Source organism: Erythrolamprus reginae, chromosome 4, assembly GCF_031021105.1.
Source record: "Erythrolamprus reginae isolate rEryReg1 chromosome 4, rEryReg1.hap1, whole genome shotgun sequence".
In the NCBI taxonomy this organism is placed as follows: Eukaryota; Metazoa; Chordata; class Lepidosauria; order Squamata; family Dipsadidae; genus Erythrolamprus; species Erythrolamprus reginae.
The window spans coordinates 78,059,715-78,073,702 of record NC_091953.1 but is presented as its reverse complement, the minus strand read 5'-3'; the positions used below and the strand labels follow the sequence as shown (position 1 = coordinate 78,073,702).

At 42.8% G+C, this 13,988-nt stretch overlaps 1 protein-coding gene across 2 annotated transcripts in view; it reads left to right on the top strand.

Moving 5' to 3' along the window:
- PDK3 (pyruvate dehydrogenase kinase 3) overlaps window positions 1–13,988 on the top strand; it is a 238,026-nt gene that overhangs the window by 14,269 nt on the left and 209,769 nt on the right. The window lies entirely within an intron of this gene.

Sequence of the window (13,988 nt, the reverse complement as noted above, 5' to 3'; positions counted from 1 at the left end):
GTTGAATTATTGATGCTATGAGTGAATGGGACTATATTATTAGTGTTTTTAATTAATTTATTTTAAATTAATTATTAGGGTTTTTTAGCAATGGATTTTTATAATTACGGGAATGAAATATGAATGGGGGTGGATGGGAGGGGATGGTGAATGGAATGGGGTGGGTGGGTGGGATCATAGTATGTATGAAATGAATGGATACGATTTAAATGAAATTCTTGGAACACCTGACGCTGGAGAGGCAGGAGGGGAGGGGGCACCTATCTCTGGGTGGCAGAGGGTCAAAATATTCCGGTCTTGCTTGGGAGAGGCAGATCTGGCGGGGGCCATGGAGCTAGCCGTTCCAGGGGAAGGAGGGATCGCTGCTTAGTAGCGATTCCTTCTTCCGGCTCCATGAGCTGAACCCAAGGTACTGGTGATGAGTGTAATTCTGGCCCTGGGCTCAGGCTGCTGCTACTCAATGCCAGGTCGGTGGTAAATAAAGCTCTGCTCATCCGGGGTTTGATCCTGGATGAGGAGGCTGACCTGGCTTGTGTGACCGAAACCTGGCTGGGCCCGGAGGGAGGAGTTCCTCTCTCTGAAATTTGCCCGGGTTTCAGATATGGCATCAACCTCGACCCCAGGGAAGGGGGGGGAGGAGTGGCTATTATAGCCAGGGAGAGCCTTTGCCTGCGTAGGCTCGTTGCTCCAGAGATTGCGGGTTGCGAGACTCTCCTGGTGAAGTTGGACTTAGGGGTTCAGGTGGGCTTGTTACTTATGTACCTGCCTCCCAGCTGTGTGTCAACAGCCCTGCCTGTGCTGCTCGAGGAGGTAGCCGGCGGTGGGGTTCCCCAGACTTATTGTCTTGGGGGACTTTAACCTACCGTCGCTCGGTGGAACCTCTGGACTAGCACAGGAATTCATGGACACCATGACAGCCATGGACCTGATTCAAGTAGTACAGGATCCGACTCACGAGGGGTGGCACGCACCCGACATGGTATTCCTCTCTGAGCAACTGAGTAATGATCTGAGACTAAGGGGCTTAGAAGTGTTGCCTTTGTCATGGTCAGATCATTTTCTACTGCGGCTTAACTTCCTGGCTCCAATCCTTCCCCGCAGGGAGGCGGAACCGATTAGGAGGTTCCGCCCCAGACGCCTGATGGATCCAGAGTGTTTTCAGAGGGCGCTTGGGGTTATTCCAGATACACTTGTCCACAGTTTGGCAGAGTCTCTTGCTGAGGCCTGGAACAAGGCTGCAGCGGAGGCTCTTGACCGGATTGCGCCCTTGCGACCTCTCCATGGCACTAGACCCCATGAGCTCCATTGAGTTGAAACGCCAGAAGAGACGTCTGGAGAAGCGATGGAAGAAGAGTAAGTCTGGATCTGATCGACCACTTGTAAGAACTTTTATTAAGACTTACAAAGTGGCGCTCAAGGCGGCAAGATCCGCATCAGCAGAATCTCGCATGGCCGCTCTGTTTAGGGTGACCCGCTCGCTTCTTAATCAGGGTGGAGTTGGGGAGCCCTTGCAGAGTAGTGCCGAAGACTTTAACACATTTTTCGCTGATAAAGTCGCTTGGATCTGGGCGCACCTTGACTCCGATTGGATAGCAGAGTCGACTGACAATGAGTCAGCCGAGGTGACTAGGGCCCGTACTTGTCCACCTGTGTGGGAAGAGTTTGATCTGGTGACACCTGATGAAGTGGACAAGGCCATTGGAGCTGTGAGTTCCGCCACCTGTTTGCTGGATCTGTGTCCTTCCTGGCTGATCTCGGACGCAGGGAGGTGACGCGGAGCTGGGTCCAGGAGATTATCAACACTTCTTGGGGGGGGGTCCTTTCTGGCTCCGTACAAGGAGGCACTTGTGCGCCCCTTCCTCAAGAAGCCTTCCCTGGACCCAGCCGTACTCAATCACTATCGTCCAGTCTCCAACCTTACCTTTATGGGGAAGGTTGTTGAGAAGGTGGTGGTGCTCCAACTCCAGCGGTCCTTGGAAGAAGCCGATTATCTAGGTCCTCAGCAGTTGGGTTTCAGGCCTGGTTACAGCACGGAAACTGCTTTGGTCGTGTTGATGGATGATCTCTGGCGGGCCCGGGACAGGGGTTATCCTCTGTCCTGGTGCTTCTTGACCTCTCAGTGGCTTTCAATACCATCGACCATGGTATCCTTCTGCGCCGGCTGGAGGGGTTGGGAGTGGGAGGCACTGTTCTTCAGTGGTTCTCCTCCTACCGCTCCGGTCAGTCACAGTCGGTTTTAGTGGGGGGTCAGAGGACGACCTCGAGGCCTCTCCCTTGCGGGGTGCCTCAGGGGTCGGTCCTCTGCCCCCTGCTATTTAATATCTACAAGAAATTGCTGTGGGAGATCATCTAAGGGCATGGGGTGAGGTATCATCAGTACGCTGATGATACCCAGCTGTACATCTCCACCCCATGTGCAGTCAGTGAAGCAGTGGAAGTGATGTGCCAGTGCCCGGAGGCTGTTGGGGCCTGGACGGGTGTCAACAGACTCAAACTCAACCCTAATAAGATGGAGTGGCTGTGGGTTTTGCCTCCCAAGGACAACTCCATCTGTCCGTCCATTACCCTGGGGGGGGAAGTATTGACCCCCTCAGAGAGGGTCTGCAACTTGGGCATCCTCCTTGATCCTCTTTCAGCTGTGGCGAGGGGGGCGTTTGCCCAGGTTTGCCTGGTGCGCCAGTTGTGGCCCTATTTGGACCGGGAGTCACTGCTCACAGTCACTCATGCCCTCATCACCTCGAGGCTCGACTACTGTAATGCTCTCTACATTGGGCTACCTTTGAAGTGTGTTCGGAAACTTCAGATCATGCAGAATGCAACTGCGAGAGCAATCATGGGCTTCCCTAGGTATGCCCATGTCACACCAACATTCCGCAGTCTGCATTGGTTGCCGATCAGTTTCCGGTCACAATTCAAAGTGTTGGTTATGATCTATAAAGCCCATCATGGAATCGGACCAGAATATCTCCAGGGGAAGAGCTTTCTCTGTGGTGGCTCCAACCCTCTGGAACCAGCTCCCCCCAAAGATTAGGATTGCCTCCACCCTCCTTGCCTTTTGTAAACTCCTTAAAACCCACCTCTGCTGTCAGGCATGGGGGAATTGAAACATCTCCCCCTTGCCCTTGTAGTTTTTGTTTATGATTTGATTGTGTGCTTGTTTTTTATATATTGGGGTTTCTTTTTTTCGACTTTTTAATCTAAAACTATAATTTAGATTTCTAAATATTAGATTTGTTACTATGTACTGTTTTTTGCCATTGTTGTGAGCCACCCCGAGTCTGTGGAGAGGGGCGGCATATAAATCCAATAAATCTAATCTAATCTCTTCCTCCCTTCCCTTCTTCCTCTCCCCATTCCCCCTACTCTTCTCTTTTCCTCCTCTTCCTTTCCTTCCTCTTCCCCTTTCTTTCTATCCTGCCTTTCTCTCCTCTCTCCTCTTTCTCCTCCTTTTTTCTGTTTCCTCTTCCTTCCTTCCCTTCTTCCTCCTTCTCCCCCTCCCTCCAGGCAGGGCCAAGCCGGGGTTGCCGGGCGACATCAGGATCATGCTCCCTCCTTGCAGCAAGAGGCTCAAAGTGATTACTGCCAAAAAGCTCTCTTCTATGAGAAAAACCTTTTCTCTCTCTCCATCACACACAACTCCTGCCTGGGTATGAAAAGGTGTGTGTGGGGGGGAAAGGACTACAGAGCTCATCATCCCTTCCGCACACAGCTTCCACCCCGGCAGCAGAACCTCCCTCAGCCACCCAGTCTACCTCTCTTTCTCTCTCACACACACATACTCCTTCCTGGGTATCAAAGGAGTGGGGGGGGGGTCGTTGGAAAGGGTGCTTTTAGACCCCTCCCTGATTGAATTATTCCCCCCTTCCCAGACTCTCCGCAGCCCCCTCCACCTCAAAAAAGAAGGAAGAGGAGAGGGAGAAGGAAAGAGGAGAAAAAGGGAGGAGGAGGAGGAAGGAGGAGAAGGAAGAGGTAAGAGGAGACAATAGGGAAACGGACCCTCGTGGGATCTTCCGTTCTTTTACTGCAACATCCGCTGACTACAAGATCCAAGGCGGCTCTTTCCTTCACTTGGCCTTAGCCCTGCATGGAGGTCTGCGATGATGGCGCCCCCCAACACACTTCCTCTTTTCCCAATGCCCCGGATGTGGGTGAGCCTCACCCTCCCATCAAGGCATCGTGGGTAGCCCATCAGCTTCAAGCCCATCCCGCCACTTTTCCCATTTCTCCCAAATCCCAGCAGGGGACTGCCTATCACCACCTCCCTGGATCCCTGTTTCTTTGCAAGCTGTCATTGGAGAGGTTGTGGGAGTGGGTTGTGTTTTAGGGGAAGGGGGTGTTCTTCTAAGTTATCGGGGTGCACTTTCCCATCTTGCTGCATGTGGATAAGTCTCCATCTCCTCCTCCTTCCTCCTCCTCCTCCCTTTTTCTCCTCTTTCCTTCTCCCTCTCCTCTTCTTTTTTGAGGTGGAGGGGGATGCGGAAAGTCTGCGAAGGGGAGAACGATTCAATTAGGGAGGGGTCTAGAAGCACCCTTTCCAACAACCCCCCCCCACTTCTTTGATATCCAGGTAGGTGTGTGTGTGTGTGAGAGAGGTAGACTACGCTGGCTGAGGGAGGTTCTGCTGCCGGGATGGAAGCTGTGTGCTGAGGGGATGATGGGCTCTGTGGTCCCTTTCCCCCCTCCCACCCCCTTTCATACCCAGGCAGGAGTTGTGTTTGTGTGTGTGTGTGAGAGAAAAGGTTTTTCTCATAGGAGAGAACTTTTCAGCAGGAATCACATCGAGCCTCTTGCTGCAAGGAGGCAGCGTGGTCCAGGCGTCACCTGGCAACCCTGGCTTGGCCCTCGGTGGGGAGAGAGGGGGAAAGCACATTCTCGTGCGGAGGGGGAGGAGTAAGAAGGGAAGGAAGGAAGGAAGAGGAAAGTGGAGGAAGGAGGAGAAAGAGGAGAGAGGAGAGAAAGGCAGGAGAGAAAGAAGGGAAGGATTGCGCATGCGTCACAGTTTCTTCTAGGCTCACCCACCTCAAGCTCCGATGTGATAAACTAAATAAAGGGGAAAATTCTCCCTCAAAACATCATAAATCCTTCTTGAAAAGCAGAGGCGTAGAGCATTCACAGAAGTTCAAAGAGAAACTAAGATTTGTGGTTTTAAGGGACGACGGACCTTCTTTCGCTATCACAAAGTGCGTACAATAAATCTCAATAAAATGGCTGAAGGGGCTGACCCTAGCCTCGGGAAAATTGAAATGAAACTTGATCAAATGCTTCAAATTGTTACTGGCTTTGAACAAAGATTTCTGAGAGTGGAATTTGTATTAGAAAATCTTTCCTTAGATATTAAAACAGCAGATGTGTCAGCTGAAAAAATTCAGAAATTAGAGCATCAAGTTAAAAGTCAGGATGAGATTTGTAAACAATTGAATTACAGAATTGCCAATTTGGAAGACCTTCAAAGGAAAAGAAATTATATCTGTGTGGTTTTAGACCAGATTTTGCTCCAAGCTTGAAATTAGCTGAAATAATCCTTGGTTGGATGACAGTGCAGGGTACCCAGGTTGTTTTTGATGACATTTTAGGTGTCCATTGGGCGTCCCACATAGAAACTGGGAGAGGTAAGGAGACATTGTTATGGCCTTGGTCAGTGAGAAAAAAGCTGATATTATCTACAAGTATTTGAAAAGTTGTGCTGGCCTTAAGCAAGATGGAAACGAGATAAGTGTTCTTAGAGATCTCTCCTGGGAAACTTTGAGAGCGAGAGCTGCTTTATGCCCAATTTCAAGCCGTCTATATCAAAGTGGAAAAAAGTTTAGCTGGGGTTTTCCAGCTGCCATCTTGGTGTTCCAAGAAAATAAGATGTTTAGAGCACAATCATTGGAGGAGGATAAGGCACTATTGAATCAACTGGGCATTGAGCTTGGAGAAAGCGAAGCATAAGGAGCAGAAGTAGGGGAGAGCAGAGCAGTTGGATAGCCAAAAGGAGCAGAAGAAGAAGATTATTTCAGCGGTCGCAGTACTCCACACGAGGAGGAAAGGCAAAGGGAGGAGCAGCTGAAGAAGTTAACGGGGCAGGTGGAGGCCATCAGAAGGGAGCAGAGAAAAACAAGATCCCAGCCTGAGAAGAAAGTGAAGAAGTGAAGAGTTGAAACTGATTCTGTCGTCCCCCTTGGAGATGTTTCTGGAATTTAGTGTTAATTTTGATTCTTGTTGGGGGAGAAGGGAAAAAGGAAAAAGAAGTAAAAAAGTAAAAGAAGGTATCATTCAAATTGATAAGGGAGGGTTGGAGGGGAATTTCTCTCTCTAATTATATTAAAAAGTGGTTGCAAGTGGAGCTCAGCAGTGTGGGAACGCAATCAGGAGAAGTGCCTCAGACTGGACAAGGGTTTTTTTGTCCTCCCCCTTTTTGGTGGGGGGAGCATGGGGGGAGGCACTTGGGGTGACTGGGGTGTGGAAGGGGAAAATAAGTAAATCAAGAGCAAAACAAGAGGGGAAAAGGGTTATTGTATATTATGAGTGAGTGTACTATAATGGTTTTAAATGTGGATGGTTTGGGATCAGATTTGAAACATTACAGGATATTGAGGATGGCTAAGCAAAACAAGGTGGATATTATGATTTTGACAGAAAAACATAAAAGACGGGGAGGAAGGGATAAATTGGTTAATGATAGAAATTGGAAATGGGTATATGAATCTCGAACGCAAAATAGTAGAGGTACAATGATTCTTATTCATCAGAGGATTTTATTTGAAGAGGTTGGAGTTCAGAAAGATAGAGAAGGGAGGTGGTTGTCTGTTAAAGGGAAAACTAATCAAAACAAATTGACACTGGCAGCAATTTATGCCCCGAATGCAAAAACAAAACAATTTATAATAAATACAAAGAGGAAGTTGGATAACTTTATGGATGGCACAACACTTTTGTCAGGAGATTTCAATATGCAATTAACAAATGTGATCGGAAATAGCAGGATGTTACATTTAAATAGACTTAATATGGTGGATCTCCGTGCAGATATACCAAATAGAGGCACTTACTATTCAGCAAGATATCATACGTTTAGTTGCATTGACTATATATTAATGAACAGGGTGGGCAATATACAAGTTTAAAAAGTAGATATTAAAAGTATTTGGTTGTCAGATCATGCCACACTACTGGCAGAATTAGAAATAAGTCAGGAATGTAATCAAAGAATTTGGAGATATAATGCAGTTGTAACTTCTAGTGAATAAGATAAAGATAAATTGCAGACAGTTATGTGAATATTTTAGAAATAATGATGTGAGTGATATTAAACAATCAATTGTGTGGGATGCATTAAGGCTTATATGAGGGGACAATGTATATGTATGGAAGTAGATATCAGAAAGAGGTGGGGTAGGGAAAGGGAAACGAAGATAAGGGAAATAGATTTGATACAAGAGCAGCTGAGATTAACTAAGAGTAGGGATTGGAATAGTCTATTGAAATTGGAAAGGAAACGATGGTGTATGATGAGATCCAATAGAATAAGATGAGAATGACGATGCAACAAAAAATATTGAGCTGGAGAACAAAATCAATGCAACAAATGGCAAGATATTTGAAAAACAGGAAAGAAAAATCATGTATATTAGCACTGAGACACCCTAGTGGAGAGGTTAGATATGGTAAAGAGCAGCTAGAGAATATAATGAGAAAATATTATGAGGATTTGTATAAAGAGGAGCAGGTAAATATAGGAGTCCTTAACGTTGGGAAAATAGTAAGTGAAGAAGATAAACAAATATTGAATGCAGAAATTACACAAGATGAAATTGCTAGAGTAATTAAAGGGTTAAAACAAGCCAAAGCACCAGACCCAGATGGGTTTACAGGAGAATTTTATAAAACTTATATGAATGAACTGTTGCCGCATTTGGGGAAATTGTTTAATAATATATTGTTAACTCATGATATCCTGCAGACATGGAAGCTTTCAGAGATTGTTACCATCCCGAAGATTGATTGAGATTTAAGAGAGCCTGGGTCCTATCATCCTATTAGTTTGGCAAATCAAGATTATAAAATATTTATGAAGATATTGGCAAACAGACTCGAAAATATTTTACCAAAAATAATTGAAGAGGATCAATATGGATTTGTGAAGGGTAGGAAGATAAGTGAACCAATTAGTAATATAATAAAAGTGATGCACCATGCTACTACCGTTATTAAAAGAAAATTGGGAATTTTGAAATTAGACGTTTATAAAGCTTTTAATAAAGTTAACCAAAGCTATTTATACAAACTATGTAAGGAATTAAATATGGGGGACAAATTTTGTGAAATTATAAAAGAGATTTATAAAGGGAATGAAGCATATATATGGGTGAATGGACAAAGAACGCAGAGAATTAAAATATAAAATGGCACCAAGCAGGGATGTCCTTTATCTCCAATGTTATTTGTAATAGCAATAAAGACATTAGCTAATAAGATAAGACAAGATAATACTTGGGTACGATATAAAATAGGGGAATTAGAAATGAAATTAAACCTATTTGCAGATGATGCAATTATATTGACCCAGACCCTGATGGAGATGATTAAAGGTATTAGAAATATTTTGCAAGAGTTTAAACAGGAATCGGGATTGTCGGTCAATATGCAAAAATCAGAGATTATGTGTTTAAGTACAGGTCCGAGAGAACAGATAGAAATTAGGAAAGAATCAGTGTTGAAGTTAGGATTAAAGAAAATTAAATATTTGGGAGTTTGGTTATTGAGAAACCCAGCGAAAATCGAGGAGATGAATTATAGATTAATATGGAGGAAAATGTTGAAACAGATGAGGAGCTGGAAAGAGAAAAAGCTAAGGAGAATCTCTAAAATAAGAGCTTTGAAAATGATAATAGTTCCCAAAATGATGTACCTGTTTCAGCTATTGCCAGGGGGTCTATTAGCATTCAAGAGTAGAGAGTGGGATAAAAAACTTAATTATTGGGTTGAAGAAGATAAGAGACCAAGAATAAGGAAAATGTCATTAATAGCGAATGAAAAAGAGGGTGGATGGGGAATTCCTTGTTTGGAGTTGTATAGGGAAGCATTTCAAATTGAAAAGTTAATGGTGCTGCAATTATTTGAAAATAAATGGGTGAAATTGTAAAAACAGATAAACGGGATGAAGAATAGAGAATTAATTTTTATAAGGTGGAATAGGAACGACTTAGTTAAATTAATAGGTCCCATGAAAGGGACTATGGAAATTTGGAAAAAATGGCAGGGGGAAATAGGATTATATAAATCAAAACTGTCATCGCTATATGTAATAAATAGAGATAATGAAACAAATTTAAATAGGGTTATAGGAGAGTTGAAGGGAAGAGGGATAATTAAAATAGAACAGTTATATGGGAAGGATGGGAGGCCAAGTAGAAATCGTATAGAATGGTGGTTGGGTAAGGGAAGATGGCTACAAACAAATGCAATATGTAAATATTTGAACGAAAGGGAGAATAAAGAAGCCCTATTTAGGAAGGAGATAGAGTTAGATAAAATAATAAGAGAAAAAAGTGAGGGTACCAAGGTGCAGGCCAGTAATTATATATAAGATGTTAGTGCAGTCAGACCGGGATGTGATCCAAGTATTGACTAAATGGTGGCAAAATGAGATACAAGTAGAGGTGCTAGAGATGAAAAATATAGTAGAGAATATAATGAAAACTAAGAATACAAGGGTTAGGGAAATGAGAAGGAAAATATTACATAAGTGGTATTACACACTGAAAGCATTCCGCCCTCCCCCGGTGGGTCGCCCTCTAGGGAAGGCACAGCATGCCATGATCGTCACATCAGAATGAAATGACAGAGAAAGTTTTCTCGATGGGAGGACGACCTTGAATGGATCCAGGTCTCTCCTATTTATTGTGTATTCACAGTTCTGACATGTGGTACAGAATAACCAATTGCGAACGCCACATACATTTAAACCATTCTCCAGCAACTATTTACTTTTGTACCTTATAAGGCAAGCTTCTCTTTAAGTAATAAACAAAGGCTACATTCCTTGCCTTTTCCCATAGATTGTGTGATTGCAAAGGAATGTCAGTAATGCATCCTTATATGGAAGTTCTATGGGTTTAATTGCTTTGTGGTCATGGATTCTGCAGAATGCTTGCTCAGCCTGGGCTGCCTTTCCATAGAGGAAGAATTAAGATTTTAATCAGCACATAATTTAGGCTTAAAACATCACTCTCCAGCAATATTTTATTTCCAAATTCCAGTGCTTAAAAATCTATGATTACAACAACACACCCGTTCAACTCGCATACTTTCAGCAGAATGTTAAGGGTATTTGTTGGCAGGGGTGTCAAAATAAAGGAGTGTTTATACTTATGTTTTGGGAATGCCCAGTAGTGCAGAATATTTGGCAAAAAGTGCAAGAGGATATTAATAGGATGTTAAATATAAGATGGATAATTACTAAGGAAATGGCAGTATTAGTCAAAAGTAATGAGATGGGAGAATTTAGAGGAATAAAACAAGCAGCGATAGAAAGCGCTCAGGCGGTAATAGTCTTGGGTTGGAAGGATGCGATAAAATGGACAATGCAAAATTGGTACCGGTACATGGTGGACCACATTCAATTTGAGATTATGGACAAAAGGATGCATTTGATTAATGAAACTGACTTGCGACAACTGATGGGACGATGGGACAAGGTAAGATGGTGAATAGAATCCGAGACCAAGCTACAAGAAACAAATTGGAATCACTTTATAATATGTAAATAGATATTTTGCTCTTGGGTTAAAACGATTTATACAAGGAACATCCCCGATTGGTGGTGGGGTATGAATGTTTGTCTGGTGGTGGGCACAATTGTTAATGGCGAGTATTCTGAGCAGAGACAGGTTACAAGCGGTGTGCCACAAGGGTCTGTTCTGGGTCCTATTCTTTTTAATATGTTTGTGAGTGACATAGGGGAAGGTTTGGTAGGGAAGGTTTGCCTATTTGCCGATGACTCTAAAGTGTGCAATAGGGTTGATATTCCTGGAGGGGTCTGTAATATGGTAAATGATTTAGCGTTACTAGATAAATGGTCAAAGCAATGGAAACTGCAGTTTAATGTTTCCAAATGTAAAATAATGCACTTGGGGAAAAGGAATCCTAAATCTGAGTATTGCATTGGCAGTTCTGTGTTAGCAAAAACTTCAGAAGAGAAGGATTTAGGGGTAGTGATTTCTGACAGTCTCAAAATGGGTGAGCAGTGTGGTCGGGCAGTAGGAAAGGCAAGTAGGATGCTTGGCTGCATAGCTAGAGGTATAACAAGCAGGAAGAGGGAGATTGTGATCCCCTTATATAGAGCGCTGGTGAGACCACATTTGGAGTACTGTGTTCAGTTCTGGAGACCTCACCTACAAAAAGATATTGACAAAATTGAACGGGTCCAAAGACGGGCTACAAGAATGGTGGAAGGTCTGAAGTATAAAACGTATCAGGAAAGACTTAATGAACTCAATCTGTATAGTCTGGAAGACAGAAGGAAAAGGGGGGACATGATCGAAACATTTAAATATGTTAAAGGGTTAAATAGGGTTCAGGAGGGAAGTGTTTTTAACAGGAAAGTGAACACAAGAACAAGGGGACACAATCTGAAGTTAGTTGGGGGAAAGATCAAAAGCAACATGAGAAAGTATTATTTTACTGAAAGAGTAGTAGATCCTTGGAACAAACTTCCAGCAGACGTGGTTGGTAAATCCACAGTAACCGAATTTAAACATGCCTGGGATAAACATATATCCATTGTAAGATAAAATACAGGAAATAGTAAAAGGGCAGACTAGATGGACCATGGGGTCTTTTTCTGCCGTCAGTCTTCTATGTTTCTATGTTTCTAATCACTGAGCACTTGTTATATGTTGTGTGTGTGTTTTATATTTTAAAATCTATAAAAATATTTTTTTTTAAAGAGGAAGAAGGGGGAAGAGGAAGGAAAGGAAGAGGAGGATAAGAGAAGGGGAAGGGGAAGGAAGAGGAAGGAGAGGAGAAGGAAAGAGAGGAGGAGGAAGGAGGAGCAGAGGGCACCAGCTGCAGAATTCATGAGCTGTGGTAGCTTTGGTTGGCGTGCCTTCGCTGACCGCTGTGCCCTCCCAAAAGGGCCCTGAAGGTGCGAGATTGGGGTGGGGGCTGATGGAGCAGAGCCCCATCCCATCGAATTATCAAAGCCGCCCCAAGGGTTCCTCCGCCGGCTGGATGCATTGAGGTGACGCCCGTCATCTTCTCCAAAGCTGCTGCCACACGCCCCACTCATCCCTGGGGCCCAGTCGCTGGCCTCCAGCCATCAACTGCCGGGCAGCCTTGGGGATAGCCATCATGTCTGCTGACCTCCCACCCCACATCTGTTGTATAAGACGCACCCGGTTTTTTGGCACACATTTTTGAGGTAAAAAGGTGCGTCTTATACACTGAAAAATACGGTATATTAATATTTTAGGTTCATATTTAAAACAAAAGATTGCTAAATTATAAGAAACAATTGTTAGTCATAACTTAAAAGAGCAAGGGAAAATGTATACATAAGAAATAACCTACTGGGTTGTATCCTGCCATTTTACATTTATCTATGAACAGATGCCGAACGATATGCTGGTGGACTGATTATAATGGGACTGCCTTAAAAAGTGTGACCTTGATTGTACCAGTTGCAGTAGACTTAAGGATTTTTCAAATTGCAAATCTTAGTTATTATATGCATAGCAATGCTTTTAACATTATTTCCTGGACTGCAAGAACATAAGTTAATCAGTACTTTGTGACTATGACTAATGCATTTGCAATCTTTCTTTTCCATAAAATTGAATACTGACAAGCTCTTTAAGGTAAAATTTAGGTCTGAGTTCACATGGCTTTTTTCAATATTATTATGGTGATGTCTGCTATTAAAATAGGTGGGTGAGAGGAATGAAAGTGAGTATAGTCTCTAATCTGAAATCTAAATGTCTGACTTTATACTATATAGCATGGTTAAGGTTTCTTATAGGAACAGTGAATAAATTTAAAAGGATTTTAATTTGAAGATAGCTTTACAATCCAATATCTACTTGACTGGGAACAAGTCCTATTAAGTTTCTTAGCTGAGTACATTAGATTATACTTTAAAGTCATAACAAAGCTAAAGGCTCATTAAATTTCATGTGGATGAGACACATAGTACAACCTTTAATTATTAATTAATTATCATAAATTTCGGTGGAAATACTTTGGAAATCTAACTTTCTGAAGTGTCCCTAGCATTTTAAGACTAATGTTTTCAGAAAGCAAATTTTTGTTTCTCACACTTTCCAACCCAGAGCCATTGGTTTATCCTCTAGCAACATTTAGAAGTACATGGAGTTGTTGTTGTATATATATGTATAAGTATGTGCCTGATGATACTAGTCGAACATTATAGAGAAATTGAACAATTAATTAATCTATCTGTCCATTCCTAAAACTATCCACATACAAACCATCACATAGAAACAAAATCAAATATTGTACTATTAAAATCTCCCAATATTCGTTTTGAAAAGTAATTTGAACCACAGATTTGTTGTTAATCATTAGAGTTATATCCTTAAAGTGAATTAACACAGATAAAGTATATAAATAATATATGGTGATGGATCCAATCTTCATCAGAAGCAAATGGAAGCTAATTAAAAATTGCATTATCTTAAATGAGTTTATTTAGATTTTGAGTACTTCAGGAGAGGGCCTTCTTGTGATCCCATTTGTACATTAAGTAGGAAATAGTTATTAAAATTCTTGATATACAGGATTAGAAGTTCAGAGCATTGTGGCTGTGCTTTTGCACTCAGTTGCATTAATCATTGCATTGGGTGGCATGATGGCTCAGCTTAGCCTGCATTCTAACCACAGGCTAATTCTGCCAACAGTTCAGCAGTTCGAATCTTACCAGCTCAAAGTTGACACAGCCTTCCATCCAGCGGTGGGCTACAAGCCGGAATGCTAAATTGCACTTGCCG